Below are 20427 nucleotides of genomic sequence, written 5' to 3'. Positions count from 1 at the left end.
TTGTTCTGTGCTTCCCTAGTAATTCGGTCAAGAAGTGGGAGCGAGAAGATGTGGCTGCTGGTTGTGGCACATTTTCACCTTGGCCACGGCCCTGTCCTCTGCACGAACCATCACCAGAACGTTCACTTCCACGTCCCTTGCCACGCCTATTGTAAATGAAATAAATTAGCTAACACTTGAACTATCAATGGAAAAAGGGTAATATAGAGTAGATTAGAACCGTGGAAGAGGAAAACCACAGTTATTGTTTACTGGGGTATACCACACTTTTTTAAATAGAGATATTTGCGGCTGAACAGTGAGCGACACACTCAAACTGCTTTTTTTTTAGATACCAAAGGCCCAAAACTGGATAGTACAGCGATTTGACCCGTGGAACTGCGAAACCACACTGGGATGTCGGGCCTACACAAGACTATTTTCAACAGATATATTTTTGTGTCACAACAGTCAGGAGACACTACTGTTTTTCTTTACGGAAAAAACTACCAAAAGCTGAATAATAGAGATTGTTTACCGTGGGATGGCAAAACCACAGTTATTGTTTACTGGGGTATACCACACTTTTTAAAATAGAGATATTTGCGGCTGAACAGTGAGCGACACACTCAAACTGCTTTTTTTTTAGATACCAAAGGCCCAAAACTGGATAGTACAGCGATTTGACCCATGGAAGTGCAAAACATCACTTCTGTTTCTCTAGCCTATACCAGACTATTTTCAACAGTTATATTTGTGTCTGAAAAATCAGAGACACTCTTTTTTTTGGGGGTGGGGGGGGACACATCAAATGGTTAATAAGACGGGTATTTGTACAGTGTGAAGGAGGAAAAAAAAAGGAGGATTTATATGAAAAAAAAGGATTTTTACTGGCCCCCGACACCTGGTGCTAAGTCCAGCAATTTCAGCAACAGGAGCACACAGGACTGTAATGCAGCGTTTGCTGGTATAACCACTGTGTCTCCTATACAGCCTGCCTGCCTGGTATCTGGGATGGATATTAGTCCTGAAAAGGACTGTTTGTTTTTTCTGGCAGCCTTTACAGACCCTACACTAACTATTTTGCAGTTTATATCTCTCCCTAAATCAGCAGCGCTGTCCCTACACTGTCTAATCCGGAGCGACTGTGTCCAAGATGGCGGCGCCCGGTTTTAAATACTCGAGGTGACGCTGTGCGGCCAGCCAATCACTGTAATGCCCACAACCAACATGGCTGCAGCATTACAGTGACTGGCTGGCAATCCCTGCATGTTCATTGGCTCTGTAAAGAGCGCCAAACATGCAGGGCGGAGACCCGAGCTTCCGCCCGAGTAACCCGGAAATGCTCGGTGCTCGCCGAACATCCCGAGTAGCGTGATGCTCGGGCGAGTACCGAGCAGTGTCGAGCATGCTCGCTCAACACTACTAACTACCCACCAAGACCATTTTCTCTCTCTCCTGCATATGCATTGGATTTCTGTCATTGTGCTCTGCTCAAAACCTCACAGAATGCCTGCAAAGAGAGAGGACACACTGAGCAGGTGTTGTCTATTCCAACTCAAACTCACTTGTGTTCTCTCTCCTTACAAGCATTCAAAGATGCTTCAGAGTAGAGCGAGGAGAGAAAACACAATCAGCAGTAGAACAGTCAGAGTAGAGCAAAACAGATTAGTCACATCACTATTAACATTCTGTTTCAAGGAAGAGTGGATGTTCAAACAAGCAGAAAGAAGAGACACCATAAGACAGGAACAGCCCACTGAGTGAACGTCAGTGATGACATTCCATTTGAAGCCCTAATATTCATGGTGGGAGTTTTAAATGAAACGTCATCAAAAATTATAACAATAATAAACTGAAGATGAGGATGGCAAGAAAATGGGAGGTAATTTTTAGTGTTGAGCCCCACCCAGCAATGCTAACTACTAGTGTTCAGCGAGCACTAAAATGCTCGGGCCGAGCTCACTGTGATACTTGGGTGCTCGACCCGAGCAACGAGCCCAATGTTAGTCTATGGGAGACCCGAGCATTTTTGCGGCGGCACCCCCGGCAGTCTGTAGAAAGTCTAAAAAGTGCCCAAAACGATAGTGACAGTGCTCAAATGACATGGGGACAGCATGGGGATCGCCCCAGGAAGCATTTCTGACCCCCAGGTCACTGCTGTCAAAAACGTGGTCAGAGGTATTAAGCCACTTTTACGGGCTCACAATAAAACGTTCAAAAACGAAACTGAAACTGCTTTCCTGTGAAATATGTTAAGGAACATCCTTTCCATGGTAAAGACTTGTGTATAAGGTAAAATAAATAACCAAAAACAAAAATACTCCTTCACACCTTCGGCTATGTTCACAAGTAGCATTTTCTATGTGTTTTTGCACTTTTGTATTGCTTGCAACCGTGACAAATGCATTCACTGGGAAATGTGATTTTAACATTTTACAACCTTATCTGGCCATGTGCTGTGTGACACATGCATACAGTGCTGAAAAGACATGAGAACAGCATGGGGAAGACCCCTGGAAGCATCTCTGACACCCAGGTCAATGCCTAAAAGTGTGCCCTTCAGCAGTGATCCTTGCCGCATCAGAAGATGCAGACTTGCATCAATCCCCGTGCAAGTCCTTGTCCCATGGCAGTGTTCAATTGTACCTCCCCCATTCCTTGCAATGCATGCGCAAGTATGCAGACTAAAACCCACCCACCCCCAGGCTGCAATACCATACTGCTTGCTTGCTTGCACTTGAAATTGGGCCTTTTAGGCATATGGAGGCGGAATCTGGCCACCACGTCATGGCTGCGTCGGTGGCCTGCTATCCATACTCAGTCCCCAGCCGCCCGGCGGCCGGGTGTCCACGCTTGGTCCCAAGCCACCAGGGGGCAGCCCCGTGTTCATACTCGGTCCCCAGCCGCCCTGCGGCCGGGTGCCCACACACGGTCCCCAGCCGCCTGGGGGCGGCCGGGTGTCCATAAACGGTCCCCAGCCGCCCTTATTTGAAGGACAGCCTAACCACAAACACGTGGATAAGTGAATGTGGCCAGGGATAGTCCATCTGACTGACGCCGTCACACTGGGTTAATATTGTGGAAGCCGGGACACAGTTGGACACTGGGATGCAACACGTCCTCCAGACATAGAGGATTGCGGGTAGTGTTGAGCCACCCCCGTAGTGTTCGAGTTTGGTTCGGTTCGTCGAACACCCGTATGTTCGCCGAACTGTTCGCCGAACAGTTCGTCGAACTGTTCGTCGAACACCTTCAAACACCGTTAAAAACAATGGCTGGCAAACAAAAACACATAGAAACACATAGAAAACACATAGAAAACACTTCAAAGGTGCCCAAAAGCGGACAAACTACTCAGAAGACACAACTAAGACATGGAAAAGTGACAAGTACATATAGTCATGCGAAAAGAAAAGAGGTGGAGGAGTAAAAGGAGGGGGAGACACAGATATAGGCATGTCATGCCCTTCTAAAATCAAGAAAGGCTGGAGTAAAAATCTAAAATCAGCCTACCAACACCCAGACGTCGTGACAAGAAAATTAAAAAAATGAAATATCTTTAGGTAGAATGGCGGTTCCATTCAGAACACTTTCCTTACAAGACGTAGTGGTATCCCCGTTGTGAGTTGTGCCAAAAACGGAACCCAATACATTCGGACTAATCCACCATTTGTCATATCCAAGGGGCAGTTCAGTAAACGACAACATCGAAGCGGAACCAAGTACAGTAGTATATACTGTACATCCTTTGACAAGGCAATCAGGCGGATCAAGAAGTTGGAAAGGGTCACCCTAATGGCCAAAACAGACATTGATGCGGCGTTCCGGTTACTTACTACCTGTGCCACCGAATAGTGTCCACCTATTGGGCTGCTTCTGGGAAGGAGCATACTATATAGATTACTGTTTGCCCATGTGGTGGTCCAGATCCTGCTCACTATTTGAGGTGTTTAGTTGCTTCCTCGAATGGGTTGTAATGGACTTTTCTAAGGGGGCACATATTATCCATTACCTCGACAAATTCTTATGCCTGAGCCCAAAAGATTCGCCACTAGAGATGAGCGGTGTTCGACTCGAACTGTTCGCCAATCTCAAATTCGAGCTGTTTTGGGCGGTGATCGAGCCGTTCGGCGAACACGAACAATTTGAAAAAAATTCTGCTGTTCGAGGTTATGTTCGATAACTGTTCGTGCACCAAAATCATAACTGGATTTTTTCTCAGTAATGCTGAAAATGAATGTTAATACTCAGTTTGAGTGTACAGCGGGGCGGGGGGAGGGGCAGGGGATGGATCTCTGCAAAAATAATGAAGATCTCCATTTTTTTTTCTCTTTCCCGCATTTACAGTGGGGAGGTGCAATCTGTCAGCCTATCAGCAGCGCACACACGGAGCAAACTGCTTTTTTCACACAAGCAAGGGCATGTGTCATTGGCAGTGTATGTCACATGTCCTTGCCCTATAAGACCCAGCCATTTTCCCCGTCGCCATCATTTTCTCACTGCTGCAGCTGCGTGTTAGACGGCACCGCTGTTGCTGTGTGCGATATACTTTGTTAATTTCAATATAATTTGTTTCTGCATCTAGCTCTGAAAAAATATTTCGGCTTGTAGCAGTGTGTGGGACTTGTTCTATTAGTCCATCTATACTAACCTCCAACAGGTTGCAAATTAAATATAATTTTTTTCTGCATCTAGCTCTGAAAAAATATTTCGGCTTGTAGCAGTGTGTGGGACTTGTTCTATTAGTCCATGTATACTAACCTCCACCAGGTTGCAAATTCAATATAATTTTTTTCTGCATCTAGCTCTGAAAAAATATTTCGGCTTGTAGCAGTGTGTGGGACTTGTTCTATTAGTCCATCTATACTAACCTCCACTAGGTTGCAAATGCAATATAATTTTTATCTGCATCTAGCTCTGAAAAAATATTTTGGCTTGTAGCAGTGTGAGGGATTGTTCTATTAGTCCATCTATACTAACCTCCACCAGGTTGCAAATTCAATATAATTTTTTTCTGCATCTAGCTCTGAAAAAATATTTCGGCTTGTAGCAGTGTGTGGGACTTGTTCTATTAGTCCATCTATACTAACCTCCACAAGGTTGCAAATTCAATATAAAATTTTTTTCTGCATCTAGCTCTGAAAAAATATTTTGGTTTGTAGCAGTGTGTGGGACTTGTTCTATTAGTCCATCTATACTAACCTCCACAAGGTTGCAAATTCAATATAATTTTTTTCTGCATCTAGCTCTGAAAAAATATTTTGGCTTGTAGCAGTGTGTGGGACTTGTTCTATTAGTCCATCTATACTAACCTCCACCAGGTTGCAAATTCAATATAATTTTTTTCTGCATCTAGCTCTGAAAAAATATTTCGGCTTGTAGCAGTGTGTGGGACTTGTTCTATTAGTCTATCTATACTAACCACCACTAGGTTGCAAATGCAATATAATCTTTATCTGCATCTAGCTCTGAAAAAATATTTTGACTTGTAGCAGTGTGTGGGACTTGTTCTATTAGTCCATCTATACTAACCTCCACCAGGTTACAAATTCCATATAATTTTTATCTGCATCTAGCTCTGAAAAAATGTTTCGGGTTGTAGCAGTATGTGGGACTTGTTCTATTAGTCCATCTATACTAACCTCCACCAGGTTGCAAATTCAAAATAATTTTTATCTGCATCTAGCCCAGCCAATACTTTTGGGCTAATACCACAGTTCGGCCACTCAGCTCTGCTCGGTTCCCATCCATTGTTTTTTGTGCAAACAACTCCAGAGCTGTGAATTAGTTAACCACCAAAATGAGTGGAAAAAGGCCTGCTGCTGGTGGAAAGGGGAATAGGCGTGTTGGGAAGGGAAAAAAAGGTTGTGTCCGTGGGGTGGTGTTAAAGCAACAGTAACATCTGCAGAAGAAAGACCATCTTCCAGCCAAACTAAGATGTCTACTTCTTTTAGCGGACAATGTGATAAGATCCCTTTCTTACTGCCACACCAATCACTACAAATTCCAGATGAGGCCCAAAAACAGCAGGTGCTTCAACGAATATCAAGTGCTCCTTTAAGTGGGCTGTCCTTCCACCTCAACTTCAACATCACAAATACTCCAGTCCTCAGAGGTGTCACCCCAATCGCACTTGCTTCCTCACAGCTCCCAAGTCTCCAGCTGCCCGTCTGAGTATGGGGTAGAACAGATGGTTGAGTCTGCAGAACTGTTTACTCATACTATAGCCTGGGAATCAGAGGTCAGCTCCAGAGCTTCTGTGAATCCAGAAGAGGAAATGATCTGCACTGATGCCCAGAATCTTTATGAGTCGGATCCAGGACCAGACGCAGAAGGTTCTGACCATAATGTCGACCCAAGTTCCCAAACTGTAACTCCTGTTGGTGGAGACAATGAGGAAGACGATGATGAGACTCAAATACCTGATCGGAGCGACAACTTTAGGTTTTGTCAGGGCAGGAAGAGGTTGGCTCTGAGGACGACGGGTGTGATAACACACAGGGTGAAGATGATGAGGTTGGAGATCCCACTTACTGTCAACCCACAGTCAGCCAGTCGATGAGGTCAGCAGAGGAGGTGGAGGAGGATGCTAGAGACGATGAGGTCAGGTTGCGCCTTCTTGGACAGAGACGTAGTACTGGAAGCATGTCAACAACTGCATCCTCAAACAAAACTCTGCCTCTGACCACAAGTTATGATGGCTCTTCAGGTCGCATGGGTGCTAAGTAGTGTTGAGCATTCCGATACTGAAATATCGGGTATCGGCCGATATTCGCGGTATCGGAATTCCGATACTTAATTCCGATACTATTGCAATATCGTATACCGGAATCGGAAGTTCCCATAATGCAATGAGACATTTTCATTTTATTCAGCCAATGAGGATCCTAAGAAGTGTGGGCACATCCTGTTAGGCATGTAGGCATCTTAACTAATGGCATGGCTGTGATTGGCTGCTGAAATGATGTCATGATGCACTATAAAAGCCACCGCCGCCATTTTGAGCTCACTCTGCTGTGAATTCAGTTAGGGATAGGACGCTGTTGTTCTGAGGGACAGTTTTAGCTACCTATTTGCTCTATACTGCTTTACCCAAGCTACTTTCTAAATCACTGTGCCTTGCAGTGCTAGTGCACAGTTCCCTGTGCTGTTCACCGCTATCTGCAAGGTCTGTGTGTGTGAGTGCAGCTCACCCTGTAGTGTGTGCTTCAGCCAAGTCTGGTTGTAGTGCACTCAGTGTGTGTCACTGCCTCATACATTGTCCTTTTTTGCCAATTCATAATTTTTCCTGATATCTCCTATTAGTGTGGTGGTTCCATCTGTATTCAGCTAAATTGGTTCCAAACACACTATATAGGAGTAGATAGAGAAATTTTTTTCCGTCTTGCAGCACTAGTGCACAGTGCTCTGCATCTGTACTGTTCACCGCTGTCTGCAAGGTCTGGTGTGTGAGTGCAGCTCACCCTGTAGTGTGTGCTTCAACCCCGTCTGGTTGTAGTGCACTCAGTGTGTGTCACTGCCTCATACATTGTCCTTTATTGCCAATTCATAATTTTTCCTGATATCTCCTATTAGTGTGGTGGTTCCATCTGTATTCAGCTAAATTGGTTCCAAACACACTATATAGGAGTAGATAGAGAAATTTTTTTCCGTCTTGCAGCACTAGTGCACAGTGCTCTGCATCTGTACTGTTCACCGCTGTCTGCAAGGTCTGGTGTGTGAGTGCAGCTCACCCTGTAGTGTGTGCTTCAACCCCGTCTGGTTGTAGTGCACTCAGTGTGTGTCACTGCCTCATACATTGTCCTTTATTGCCAATTCATAATTTTTCCTGATATCTCCTATTAGTGTGGTGGTTCCATCTGTATTCAGCTAAATTGGTTCCAAACACACTATATAGGAGTAGATAGAGAATTTTTTTTCCGTCTTGCAGCACTAGTGCACAGTGCTCTGCATCTGTACTGTTCACCGCTGTCTGCAAGGTCTGGTGTGTGAGTGCAGCTCACCCTGTAGTGTGTGCTTCAACCCCGTCTGGTTGTAGTGCACTCAGTGTGTGTCACTGCCTCATACATTGTCCTTTATTGCCAATTCATAATTTTTCCTGATATCTCCTATTAGTGTGGTGGTTCCATCCATATTCAGCTAAATTGATTCCAAACACACTATATAGGAGTAGATAGAGGAGCCTTTCTGCAGCATTGGGCCCTGCAGCCCCAGCCAGATTAGTATTAGCCTATTTTTTGCAGCCTCATCTATTGCATTGTAGGTTACCTTCCTACATTGTAATAGCTACAAAAAGTTTGTGATACTATCGTTATTACATCTTTAGGCACATCCAGTGTCTTTTTGTGACAAAAAAAACCTAAATAAAGTTCACCAAACACTCCACTTTACAGTTGTGTAGGCCACATTAGCTCATATTAAAGTCTAGTCCACACTTTATAAAATTAGTGTTTCTTATACCTGTTAGCAGCTGTTCAGGAATAAGCACACTAAGCCCTTAGTACTTTTCTGCCTATCTTTATCAGTCTACCAAGATGAAGAAGGCAGGGAGTAAGGCATGTGGTCGTGGTCGTGGGCGTGGGCGTGGAGTTTCTGCAGGGAGAGGACGTGAGGATTCTGTGCCTGCAGGGAGAGGACGTGGGGATTCTGTGCCTGCTGCGGGCACCAGTGACTCAGCATCCCCCAGTTTTACCAGGGAACAGTCCTTTATGCGCAGCTTTGTAGGAGCTAGCCGTACCCCACTGCTGCGCGAGGACCAAATTGAAGCCGTTGTCGGATGGATGGCAGCTAACGCATCGACTTCAATTAGTTCCAGATCCTCTCAGGTCCTGAGCACTGAAGAGCACCCATCTGTCTCTTCACCACCTGCCAAATTGCCCAGGCAGTCAGAGAGCCCTGGACAGGAGCCATCTCTACTTCTGTTCTCTGAATCTCTTGGCTTGGAAAGAGGGGGCCAGCCAAGCAGAATTCGAGAATTTGAAGAAGAGGTAGTATGCAGTGATGCGCAACCGTTTTGTCTCTCTGAATCTGAAGAGGCGGGTGGGCCAGTGCCTATGGTCAGCAGCACACCTCAGTACGCATCTGATGATGAGACTCAGGTGCCACTTTCTGGTGCGTACTGTGCTGTCGAGACTACCCAGGAGAAGCAGTTGTTTGAAGAGGGTGGTGTAGATGATGAGGTCCTTGACCCATCATGGCGTGAGGGACAGGAAGGTGGTGGGAGCAGCTCTGAGGAAGAGATTCCCCGAACGGCCCAAAAAGGAGGGAGAGGGAGGGGGCAGACTTGGTTGCCTGTAGCCTCCACTTCGGCACCCATTAGGAGCATGGCTCTTCCAAAATCCAAAGCGGGCGCTCCCAAGACTTGCAGTGCCTGGTCCTTTTTTGACACAGTTGCAGATGACATTTGCTTTGTCAAATGCAAGCTGTGTAATCAGAAGGTGAAAAGAGGGAAAAGTGTCAGCAACCTCAATACCACAAATATGTGGAAACATGTGCGGACCAAGCACGTGGTGGAGTTACACAAACACACTGAAGACCTAGGCCAACCTACAGCGCCACCTACCACCTCTTCAGCTCGTGTTGTAGCCTCTTCCTCCAGCTCACACACAGCTGGTTCGGCTTCCTCACAGGATCGCCATGGAAGAATCTCTGGCACTGTTGTACAGAGACACAGTGTAATTCCACCCACAGCACCACTTTCCCAGTCATCCTCACACTCCCAGGCCAGTCTACAGCCATCGTTAGCACAGGCATGGGAGAAAAGGCGCCCATACTCGGCAAACCACCCCCGAGCACAGGCTCTGAATGCTGGCATTGCTAAACTACTGGCCCTTGAAATGCTATCATTCAGGCTGGTGGAGACTGACACATTCCGTAACTTTATGGCATTGGCAGTCCCACAATACAACGTGCCCAGCCGCTTTTATTTCAGCAGGCAAGCCGTCCCTGCCCTGCAACATCATGTGGAGGGAAAAATTAAACATGCGCTACAAAACGCCGTCAGTAGCAAGGTCCACCTGACCACTGATGCGTGGACCAGTAAGCATGGACAGGGACGATACCTTTCCCTCACTGCCCATTGGGTAAATGTTGTGGAGCCGGGTACAGATCTTGAGAGTGGCGCTGTACGTGTTCTGCCAACTCCAAGGATTGCAGGAATCCAGTCTGTACACATTGACTCCTCCTCATACTCCAGTTCCTCTGAATCAGCGCTGCAGGAGCCGTCACGGTCTACCTCCACATCGACCCGTGAACGGTTACCTGTTATGATGACCGATATGAGCACAGCCGTGGCCAAACGTCAACAGGCCGTATTAAAATTAATTTCTTTGGGGAATCGAAGCCACACAGCGCAGGAGCTCTGGAATGCCATCAAGCAGCAGAGTGACGTGTGGTTTGTGCCAGCGAATCTCCAGCCAGGCATGGTAGTGTGTGACAATGGCCGAAATCTGGTGGCAGCTCTGGGCCTAGGCAACCTCACTCACATCCCATGTCTGGCACATGTGCTCAACTTGGTCGTGCAGAGTTTTTTGAGGGACTATCCGGATCTTGATGCACTGCTTCACAAGGTCCGCATAGAGTGCGCTCACTTGCGGCGTTCCAGCAATGCAAGATCACGCATTGCAGCTCTGCAGCGCCGATTATGTCTTCCGGAACATCGCATCATATGTGACCTACCCACCAGGTGGAATTCAACGTTACATATGTTGGAGAGGTTGTGTGAGCAGCAGGCAGCAGTAATGGAGTACCAGCTGCAGCAGGCGCAAACAAGTCGCAGTGCGCGCCGTTCACACTTCACCACCACTGAGTGGGCCTCTATGAAGGACATTTGCCACGTTTTGCGTGCCTTCGATTATTCCACGCGGATGGCGAGTGCAGATGATGCACTAGTCAGCATGACTATCCCCCTTATCTGCCTGCTTGAAAAAACACTGCAAGCACTAAGGGACGAGGTTTTGGAAGAGGTGGAGGATGAGGAGTCACAAATGCCATCTGCTTCTCTACAGTCTGCGCAATGTGGTTCCTCACAAAGGCCTAGGCAGGGGACACTTTGTGAGGAGGATGAGGAGGAGTCAATGGATGAGGAAGACATCTGTCCAGAGGAGGGAGGTACACAATGCTCTAGTAGTCAGTATCTAGAGCGAGGGTGGGGTGATGCAGAGCAGGCAGAGATCACGCCTCAAGCAGGGGACAGCGTTTCTTGGCCAGTTGGCAGTCTGCAGCACATGGTTGATTTCATGCTGCAGTGCCTCAGAAACGACCGCCGCATCGCCCACATTCTCAACACGGCTGATTATTGGGTGTCCACCCTCCTAGATCCTCGCTACCGGGACAACTTACAAAGCCTCATAACACCATTGAACCGGGAGCGTAAAATGCGGGAGTACCAAGACGCACTGGTGCATTCCATCATGTTCTCCATTCCAACCGAGAGCAGTGCTGCTAGTGCTTTACAAAGCAGCTCAGTGCGTCGAGGCAGTGGAGGAAGCTCTGCACAAAGAGGGAGCAGAAGCAGCGCCTCAGCACAAGGCAAGACCAGTATGGCCGAAATGTGGCAAAGTTTTGTGTCCCCGCCGCCACAAATGTCTACACCATCACAGACAGCTCCAGTCAGCAGGAGGCAACGTTTCCGTCAGATGGTGACAGACTACATGTCTTGCCCTCTTAGTGTACTCCCAGATGGCTCTTCTCCCTTCAAGTTTTGGGTCTGTAAGCTGGATACATGGCCAGAGCTTAGTCAGTATGCACTGGAGGTGCTAGCTTGCCCTGCTGCTAGTGTATTATCGGAACGCGTCTTTAGTGCCGCAGGTGGTGTACTAACAGACCGTCGCATGCGACTATCCTCCGATAACGTTGACCGGCTTACTTTTCTCAAAATGAACAAGGCCTGGATCTCTCATGAATTTGCCAGTCCTCTTCCAGAATAAATAATTGGTTGGCAACAGTATCCAGGTCTCCTGTTCTGTTCATGTTTCTACCACCTGAACTGTAATCCCTGAGCTCCAACACCGCCAGTTGGCGCTCGGAAGTGCCGTCTGCACAGTCAACACTTGCTGCCGTGTTATTGGGGTTCAGTAACGTCAGCTGTTCTCCTGCTGTGCGGACGGCAATTTCTCCTGATTTGTCCACATCCACTGTACTACACATTTTAAAGTTGCTCCAATTACTCCTCTGGCTCCTCTGTTTTCATTCTTATCCCTGGGCTCCAGCACCGCCAGTTGGCGCTCGGAAGTGCTGTCTGCACAGTCAACACTTGCTACCATGTTATTGGGGTTCCGTAACGTCAGCTGTTCCCCTGCTGTGCGGACGGCAATTTCTCCTGCTCTGTCCACATTCTCACTACTACAGATTTTAAAGTTGCTCCAATTACACCTCTGGCTCCTCTGTTTTCAGTATTATCCCTGAGCTCCAACACCGCCAGTTGGCGCACGGAAGTGCCGTCTGCACAGTCAACACTTGCTGCCGTGTTATTGGGGTTCAGTAACGTCAGCTGTTCTCCTGCTGTGCGGACGGCAATTTCTCCTGCTTTGTCCAAATCCACTGTACTACACATTTTAAAGTTGCTCGAATTACACCTCTGGCTCCTCTGTTTTCATTCTTATCCCTGGGCTCCAGCACCGCCAGTTGGCGCTCGGAAGTGCCGTCTGCACAGTCAACACTTGCTGCCGTGTTATTGGGGTTCAGTAACGTCAGCTGTTCCCCTGCTGTGCGGACGGCAATTTCTCCTGCTCTGTCCACATTCTCACTACTACAGATTTTAAAGTTGCTCCAATTACACCTCTGGCTCCTCTGTTTTCATTCTTATCCCTGGGCTCCAGCACCGCCAGTTGGCGCTCGGAAGTGCTGTCTGCACAGTCAACACTTGCTACCATGTTATTGGGGTTCAGTAACGTCAGCTGTTCCCCTGCTGTGCGGACGGCAATTTCTCCTGCTCTGTCCACATTCTCACTACTACAGATTTTAAAGTTGCTCCAATTACACCTCTGGCTCCTCTGTTTTCATTCTTATCCCTGGGCTCCAGCACCGCCAGTTGGCGCTCGGAAGTGCCGTCTGCACAGTCAACACTTGCTGCCGTGTTATTGGGGTTCAGTAACGTCAGCTGTTCTCCTGCTGTGCGGACGGCAATTTCTCCTGATTTGTCCACATCCACTGTACTACACATTTTAAAGTTGCTCCAATTACTCCTCTGGCTCCTCTGTTTTCATTCTTATCCCTGGGCTCCAGCACCGCCAGTTGGCGCTCGGAAGTGCTGTCTGCACAGTCAACACTTGCTACCATGTTATTGGGGTTCAGTAACGTCAGCTGTTCCCCTGCTGTGCGGACGGCAATTTCTCCTGCTCTGTCCACATTCTCACTACTACAGATTTTAAAGTTGCTCCAATTACACCTCTGGCTCCTCTGTTTTCAGTATTATCCCTGAGCTCCAACACCGCCAGTTGGCGCACGGAAGTGCCGTCTGCACAGTCAACACTTGCTGCCGTGTTATTGGGGTTCAGTAACGTCAGCTGTTCTCCTGCTGTGCGGACGGCAATTTCTCCTGCTTTGTCCAAATCCACTGTACTACACATTTTAAAGTTGCTCGAATTACACCTCTGGCTCCTCTGTTTTCATTCTTATCCCTGGGCTCCAGCACCGCCAGTTGGCGCTCGGAAGTGCCGTCTGCACAGTCAACACTTGCTGCCGTGTTATTGGGGTTCAGTAACGTCAGCTGTTCTCCTGCTGTGCGGACGGCAATTTCTCCTGCTTTGTCCACATCCACTGTACTACACATTTTAAAGTTGCTCGAATTACACCTCTGGCTCCTCTGTTTTCATTCTTATCCCTGGGCTCCAGCACCGCCAGTTGGCGCTCGGAAGTGCCGTCTGCACAGTCAACACTTGCTACCATGTTATTGGGGTTCAGTAACGTCAGCTGTTCCCCTGCTGTGTTCGCGGCAATTTCTCCTGCTCTGTCCATATTCACTGTGCTACTTATTTAAAACTTGCTCCAATTACACCTCTGGCTCCTCCGTTTTTAGTATTTACCCTGGGCTCCAACACCGCCAGTTGGCGCTCGGAAGTGCTGTCTGCACAGTCAACACTTGCTGCCGTGTTATTGGGGTTCAGTAACGTCAGCTGTTCCCCTGCTGTGCGGACGGCAATTTCTCCTGCTCTGTCCACATTCTCACTACTACAGATTTTAAAGTTGCTCGAATTACACCTCTGGCTCCTCTGTTTTCATTCTTATCCCTGGGCTCCAGCACCGCCAGTTGGCGCTCGGAAGTGCTGTCTGCACAGTCAACACTTGCTGCGGTGTTATTGGGGTTCGGTAACGTCAGCTGTTCCCCTGCTGTGTTCACGGCAATTTCTCCTGCTCTGTCCATATTCACTGTGCTACTTATTTAAAACTTGCTCCAATTACACCTCTGGCTCCTCCGTTTTTAGTATTTACCCTGGGCTCCAATACCGCTAGTTGCTGCTCAGAAGTGCCGTCTGCACAGTCAACGCTTGCTCCAGTGTTATTGGGATTCAGTAACGTCAGCTGATCCCCAGCTGTGTGTCCGGCAAATTCTCCTGCTTTGTCCACATCCACTGTAGTACGGATTTAAAACCTCCTCCAAATACACCTCTGGCTCTTCTGTTTTTAGTATTTACCCTGGGCTCCAGCACCGCCAGCTGGTTCTCGGCAGTTCCATTGGCTCTTGTACCTTCTGCTACCCATCCGGGTTCCAGTACCGTCAGCTGGTTCTCGGCAGTGTCTTTGGCACGGGTACTCCCTCCTGCCCAGCCTGGTTCCAGCACGCCAGCTGTTTCCGGGTAGTGTCAACGTCACTTTGCCTCCAATGCGTTGTCCTGTCGTGTTGCGGTCGGGTTAGCCGACTCTATGGTGCCTGCAGTTTAGGTGACTCCTATGTGGGCTGCGGGATCTGGCAATGAAGGCTGGTTCCATAGTGCCAATAGGACAAGCACCCTCTGTAGGACTGTGGGTTTTGGTAACTGCGGCCGGCTCGCGGCCTTGAACTTTTTTTTTACATGGGTACCTTCTGCTACCCATCCGGGTTCCAGTACCGTCAGCTGGTTCTCGGCAGTGCCTTTGGATTAGGTGCCTCCTTCTCGGTATCCAAGTTCCACCAACGTCTGCTGGTCCTTGGTAGTGCTTTCTGGCACAGGTACCTCCTGCTTAGTAACCGAGTTCCAGTAACATCAGCTGGTCCTCGGTAGTTCCATTGGCTCTTGTACCTTCTGCTACCCATCCGGGTTCCAGTACCGTCAGCTGGTCCTCGGTAGTTCCATTTGCTCTTGTATCTTCTGCTACCCATCCGGGTTCCAGTACCGTCAGCTGGTTCTCGGCAGTGTCTTTGGCACGGGTACTCCCTCCTGCCCAGCCTGGTTCCAGCACGCCAGCTGTTTCCGGGTAGGGTCAACGTCACTTTGCCTCCAATGCGTTGTCCTGTCGTGTTGCGGTCGGGTTAGCCGACTCTATGGTGCCTGCAGTTTAGGTGACTCCTATGTGGGCTGCGGGATCTGGCAATGAAGGCTGGTTCCATAGTGCCAATAGGACAAGCACCCTCTGTAGGACTGTGGGTTTTGGTAACTGCGGCCGGCTCGCGGCCTTGAACTTTTTTTTTACATGGGTACCTTCTGCTACCCATCCGGGTTCCAGTACCGTCAGCTGGTTCTCGGCAGTGCCTTTGGATTAGGTGCCTCCTTCTCGGTATCCAAGTTCCACCAACGTCTGCTGGTCCTTGGTAGTGCTTTCTGGCACAGGTACCTCCTGCTTAGTAACCGAGTTCCAGTAACATCAGCTGGTCCTCGGTAGTTCCATTGGCTCTTGTACCTTCTGCTACCCATCCGGGTTCCAGTACCGTCAGCTGGTCCTCGGTAGTTCCATTTGCTCTTGTATCTTCTGCTACCCATCCGGGTTCCAGTACCGTCAGCTGGTTCTCGGCAGTGTCTTTGGCACGGGTACTCCCTCCTGCCCAGCCTGGTTCCAGCACGCCAGCTGTTTCCGGGTAGTGTCAACGTCACTTTGCCTCCAATGCGTTGTCCTGTCGTGTTGCGGTCGGGTTAGCCGACTCTATGGTGCCTGCAGTTTAGGTGACTCCTATGTGGGCTGCGGGATCTGGCAATGAAGGCTGGTTCCATAGTGCCAATAGGACAAGCACCCTCTGTAGGACTGTGGGTTTTGGTAACTGCGGCCGGCTCGCGGCCTTGAACTTTTTTTTTACATGGGTACCTTCTGCTACCCATCCGGGTTCCAGTACCGTCAGCTGGTTCTCGGCAGTGCCTTTGGATTAGGTGCCTCCTTCTCGGTATCCAAGTTCCACCAACGTCTGCTGGTCCTTGGTAGTGCTTTCTGGCACAGGTACCTCCTGCTTAGTAACCGAGTTCCAGTAACATCAGCTGGTCCTCGGTAGTTCCATTGGCTCTTGTACCTTCTGCTACCCATCCGGGTTCCAGTACCGTCAGCTGGTCCTCGGTAGTTCCATTTGCTCTTGTATCTTCTGCTACCCATCCGGGTTCCAGTACCGTCAGCTGGTTCTCGGCAGTGTCTTTGGCACGGGTACTCCCTCCTGCCCAGCCTGGTTCCAGCACGCCAGCTGTTTCCGGGTAGTGTCAACGTCACTTTGCCTCCAATGCGTTGTCCTGTCGTGTTGCGGTCGGGTTAGCCGACTCTATGGTGCCTGCAGTTTAGGTGACTCCTATGTGGGCTGCGGGATCTGGCAATGAAGGCTGGTTCCATAGTGCCAATAGGACAAGCACCCTCTGTAGGACTGTGGGTTTTGGTAACTGCGGCCGGCTCGCGGCCTTGAACTTTTTTTTTACATGGGTACCTTCTGCTACCCATCCGGGTTCCAGTACCGTCAGCTGGTTCTCGGCAGTGCCTTTGGATTAGGTGCCTCCTTCTCGGTATCCAAGTTCCACCAACGTCTGCTGGTCCTTGGTAGTGCTTTCTGGCACAGGTACCTCCTGCTTAGTAACCGAGTTCCAGTAACATCAGCTGGTCCTCGGTAGTTCCATTGGCTCTTGTACCTTCTGCTACCCATCCGGGTTCCAGTAACATCAGCTGGTCCTCGGTAGTTCCATTGGCTCTTGTACCTTCTGCTACCCATCCGGGTTCCAGTACCGTCAGCTGGTTCTCGGCAGTGCCTTTGGATTAGGTGCCTCCTTCTCGGTATCCAAGTTCCACCAACGTCTGCTGGTCCTTGGTAGTGCTTTCTGGCACAGGTACCTCCTGCTTAGTAACCGAGTTCCAGTAACATCAGCTGGTCCTCGGTAGTTCCATTGGCTCTTGTACCTTCTGCTATCCATCCGGGTTCCAGTACCGTCAGCTGGTCCTCGGTAGTTCCTCAGCTTTCTTGTACCTTCTGCAACATTTCCAAGTTCAAGCTTTTTGAAATGGTTCTTGGTAATCACTCTGGATCTCCCTGACGAGGACCCTGAAGACGAGGACCCTGAAGACCAACCCTAAGAAGACGAGGACCCCGAAGACAATGACCCTGAAGACGAGGACCCTGAAGACCACCCCGAAGAAGACGAGGACCCTGAAGACCACCCCGAAGAAGACGAGGACCCTGAAGACCACCCCGAAGAAGACGAGGACCCCGAAGACGAGGACCCAGAAGACCAACCCGAAGAAGACGAGGACCCCGAAGACGAGGACCCCCGAAGACGACGACCCTGAAGACCACCCCGAAGAAGACCAAGAAGATGACCCTGAAGAAGTTGACCAAGAAGACAAAGAAGAGAAGACAAGCACCAAGATACAGAAAAACAAGAGACAGAAAACCAAGAAGCAGAAATACAAGAAGCTGCAGAACAAAAAGCGGAAGAACATTAAGCATAAGACTAAAAATCAGAGCAAAAGATAATATCTAAATTATAAGCAGAAGATGACTAAGCAGTGTATGGGGGTGAGTCCGTTCCTCCTCGTGGTGCCCCTGGAAAAGACCTGCTGCTGCAGGCCAAACTGAACGCGGACAAATCCTGTTGTAAATCTTTTGTGACGGGCAGAACGAAAGGTGTAATGTCCAACCTTTTATAGATAACAACTACAGGAATGCCTGTCACAAATAAGAATATGATGAAGAAGAAGAATATGAAGAAGATGAAGAAGTAGAATATGAAGAATGTAAAAAAAAGAATAATACGAAGAAGGTGAAGAAGAAGAAGGTGAAGAAGAAGTGGATGAAAAAGATGCTGAGGATGATGAAGGAGAAAGTGTGGGAGAAGTAAAAAAGAAGGTGAAGAGCATGGAAGTAGTGAAACATAAATATCTGACAAAATATAAAAATACTTAACATAGTTAATATTTCCGTAACTCAGAACATAATAAAAAAATATTAATTCCTGCTATTCCATTTGACTGGGCTAAACCTCTATGCCTTTATTGTCTCCCCCACCTCCCCCAATACATTCTACATTATTCTTAGTTGTTTTCCTTCATGTAGAAATAACCTACAAGGAAAGAAAGGGTTTATTTTAATTCCGATATTTATGTCCCATTGACTTGCATTGGTTTCCGGTATCGGAATCGGCGATATCCGATACTTTTTCGGTATCGGTCCGATCCAATCCGATCCGATATTTCCCGATATCGGAAGGTATCGCTCAACACTAGTGCTAAGCCTTGCATAGCCTGGGCATTTTTTCAGATCGATAAAGATGACCCAACTCGTGTTATCTGTAACATTTGCCAGCAAAAGCTAAGTAGAGGCCAAAAAATCCATAGTTTGAGTACTTCATGCATGAACCAGCACATGGATATGAAGCATAAGTTGCAGTGGGAAGCTCACTGTGCTACAATGCGGCCTAGCCGGCCGGGCCAACCACTGTCTGCCACATCTTGTGCAACCGCGGCTTCTTCATCCTCTGTGACTGGGGGGACAGCAGTCACACCTGTTTTGGGACGCAGACCTGCTACCTCTTTACCCGCAACAGCCAGCATGATTGGCAGGTCATCATTTTCTTTGGAGGTGGAAACACCAGCTGGTGTTCAGCGCTGTCCGACATCGATAGCACCACCTTTGGTTCAAGGCAACCTAACATGTCCGCCTGCATCTTCCTCACAGACCGGCAGTTTGCCGGTTACACCCTTCTCAACCCCGTCTAAGCACAACAGCCAGCCCTCGGTCCCTCAGATGTGCACAAGTAAAAGACCATTTCCTCCTAGCCATGAGAAAGCTAAGAGGTTGAATTTCACCATCTGCAAGCTCTTGGCTACAGAAACGCTGCCTTTCTGCCTGGTGGACACAGAGGATTTTTGAGACCTTATGTCCGTCGCAGTGCCCCAGTACCAGATGCCCAGTCGGCACTACTTCTCAAAGAATGGTGTGCCTGCGCTCCACCAGCATGTCGCACACAACATCACCGCTTCTTTGAGAAACTCTGTGTGTGACAGGGTGCATTTCACCACAGACACTTGGACGAGTAAGCATGGACAGGGGCGTTACATGTCGCTGACTGGGCACTGGGTAACTATGGTGACAGCAGGACAATTGGCTGCTGTCCAAGTCTTGCCGTCCCCACGAGTTGTGCGTCAATCCTCTTTATCTCAAAGTTCCTCCACTGCTTCTGCCTCCTCAACCTCCTCTCAATCCTCCACCTGCACGCAAAGCCTGTCTGGTCATGCCACAAGCTTTCTAACTGCGCAGAAGGGATCCTGCACACCTCCTTACTATGCTGGCAGCAGGGCTCAATGTCATCAGGCGGTGTTTACTTTGAAATGTCTGGGAAATGTGAGTCACACAGCTGAGGAGTTGTGGTCATCTCTGGAGACCCTGTTTCATGAATGGTTGTCTCCACTGGACCTGCAACCAGGGAAGGCCGTGTGCGACAATGCTGCAAACCTGGGTGCGGCCCTTCGCCGGGGCAATGTCACACACGTGCCTTGTATGGCTCACGTGTTGAACCTGGTTGTCCAGCAATTTTTAGCCCACTATCCCGGACTAGATGGCCTTCTGCAGAGGGCACGGTCACTTCCGCCATTCGCATCCCGCAAGTCAACGACTTACATCTCTAAAGAAGTCTTTGGGCCTGCCAGTTCACCGGCTGAAATGCGATGTGCTGACGCGGTGGAATTCAACTCTGCACATGTTGCAGCGACTGTGGCAGCACCGACAAGCCCTGGTGCAATACTTTCTGACGTATAGCCTGGGCCAACGAGATCCAGAGGTGGGGCAAATTACGCTGCAGGAGTGGTCTCAGATCAGGGACCTATGAAGTTGACGCGCCGCCTGGGCCGTGGGGTACCCGAAGCCGGGCTGGTAGACGCTGGGGGTTGTAGTCACTGTGGCGGTGACCCGGTCCGTGACCCAGGGCGGTCAATCCAAGGGTTATTTGTATATATGGGTTTTATAATGTCCGACTACGCCACCTGTGGAGTGCGGCCAAAGGGGCCGCCGCTGCGGAACAGTCCTCTGAAGCTGGTGGTTTTGCATCAATGGTATTATTACTCCCCATAGGA

This window comes from Phyllobates terribilis, unplaced genomic scaffold, assembly GCF_046119375.1.
Source record: "Phyllobates terribilis strain yellow unplaced genomic scaffold, ASM4611937v1 Scaffold_5__5_contigs__length_657084704, whole genome shotgun sequence".
Classification (NCBI taxonomy): Eukaryota; Metazoa; Chordata; class Amphibia; order Anura; family Dendrobatidae; genus Phyllobates; species Phyllobates terribilis.
Note: the sequence above shows the minus strand (reverse complement) of the source record.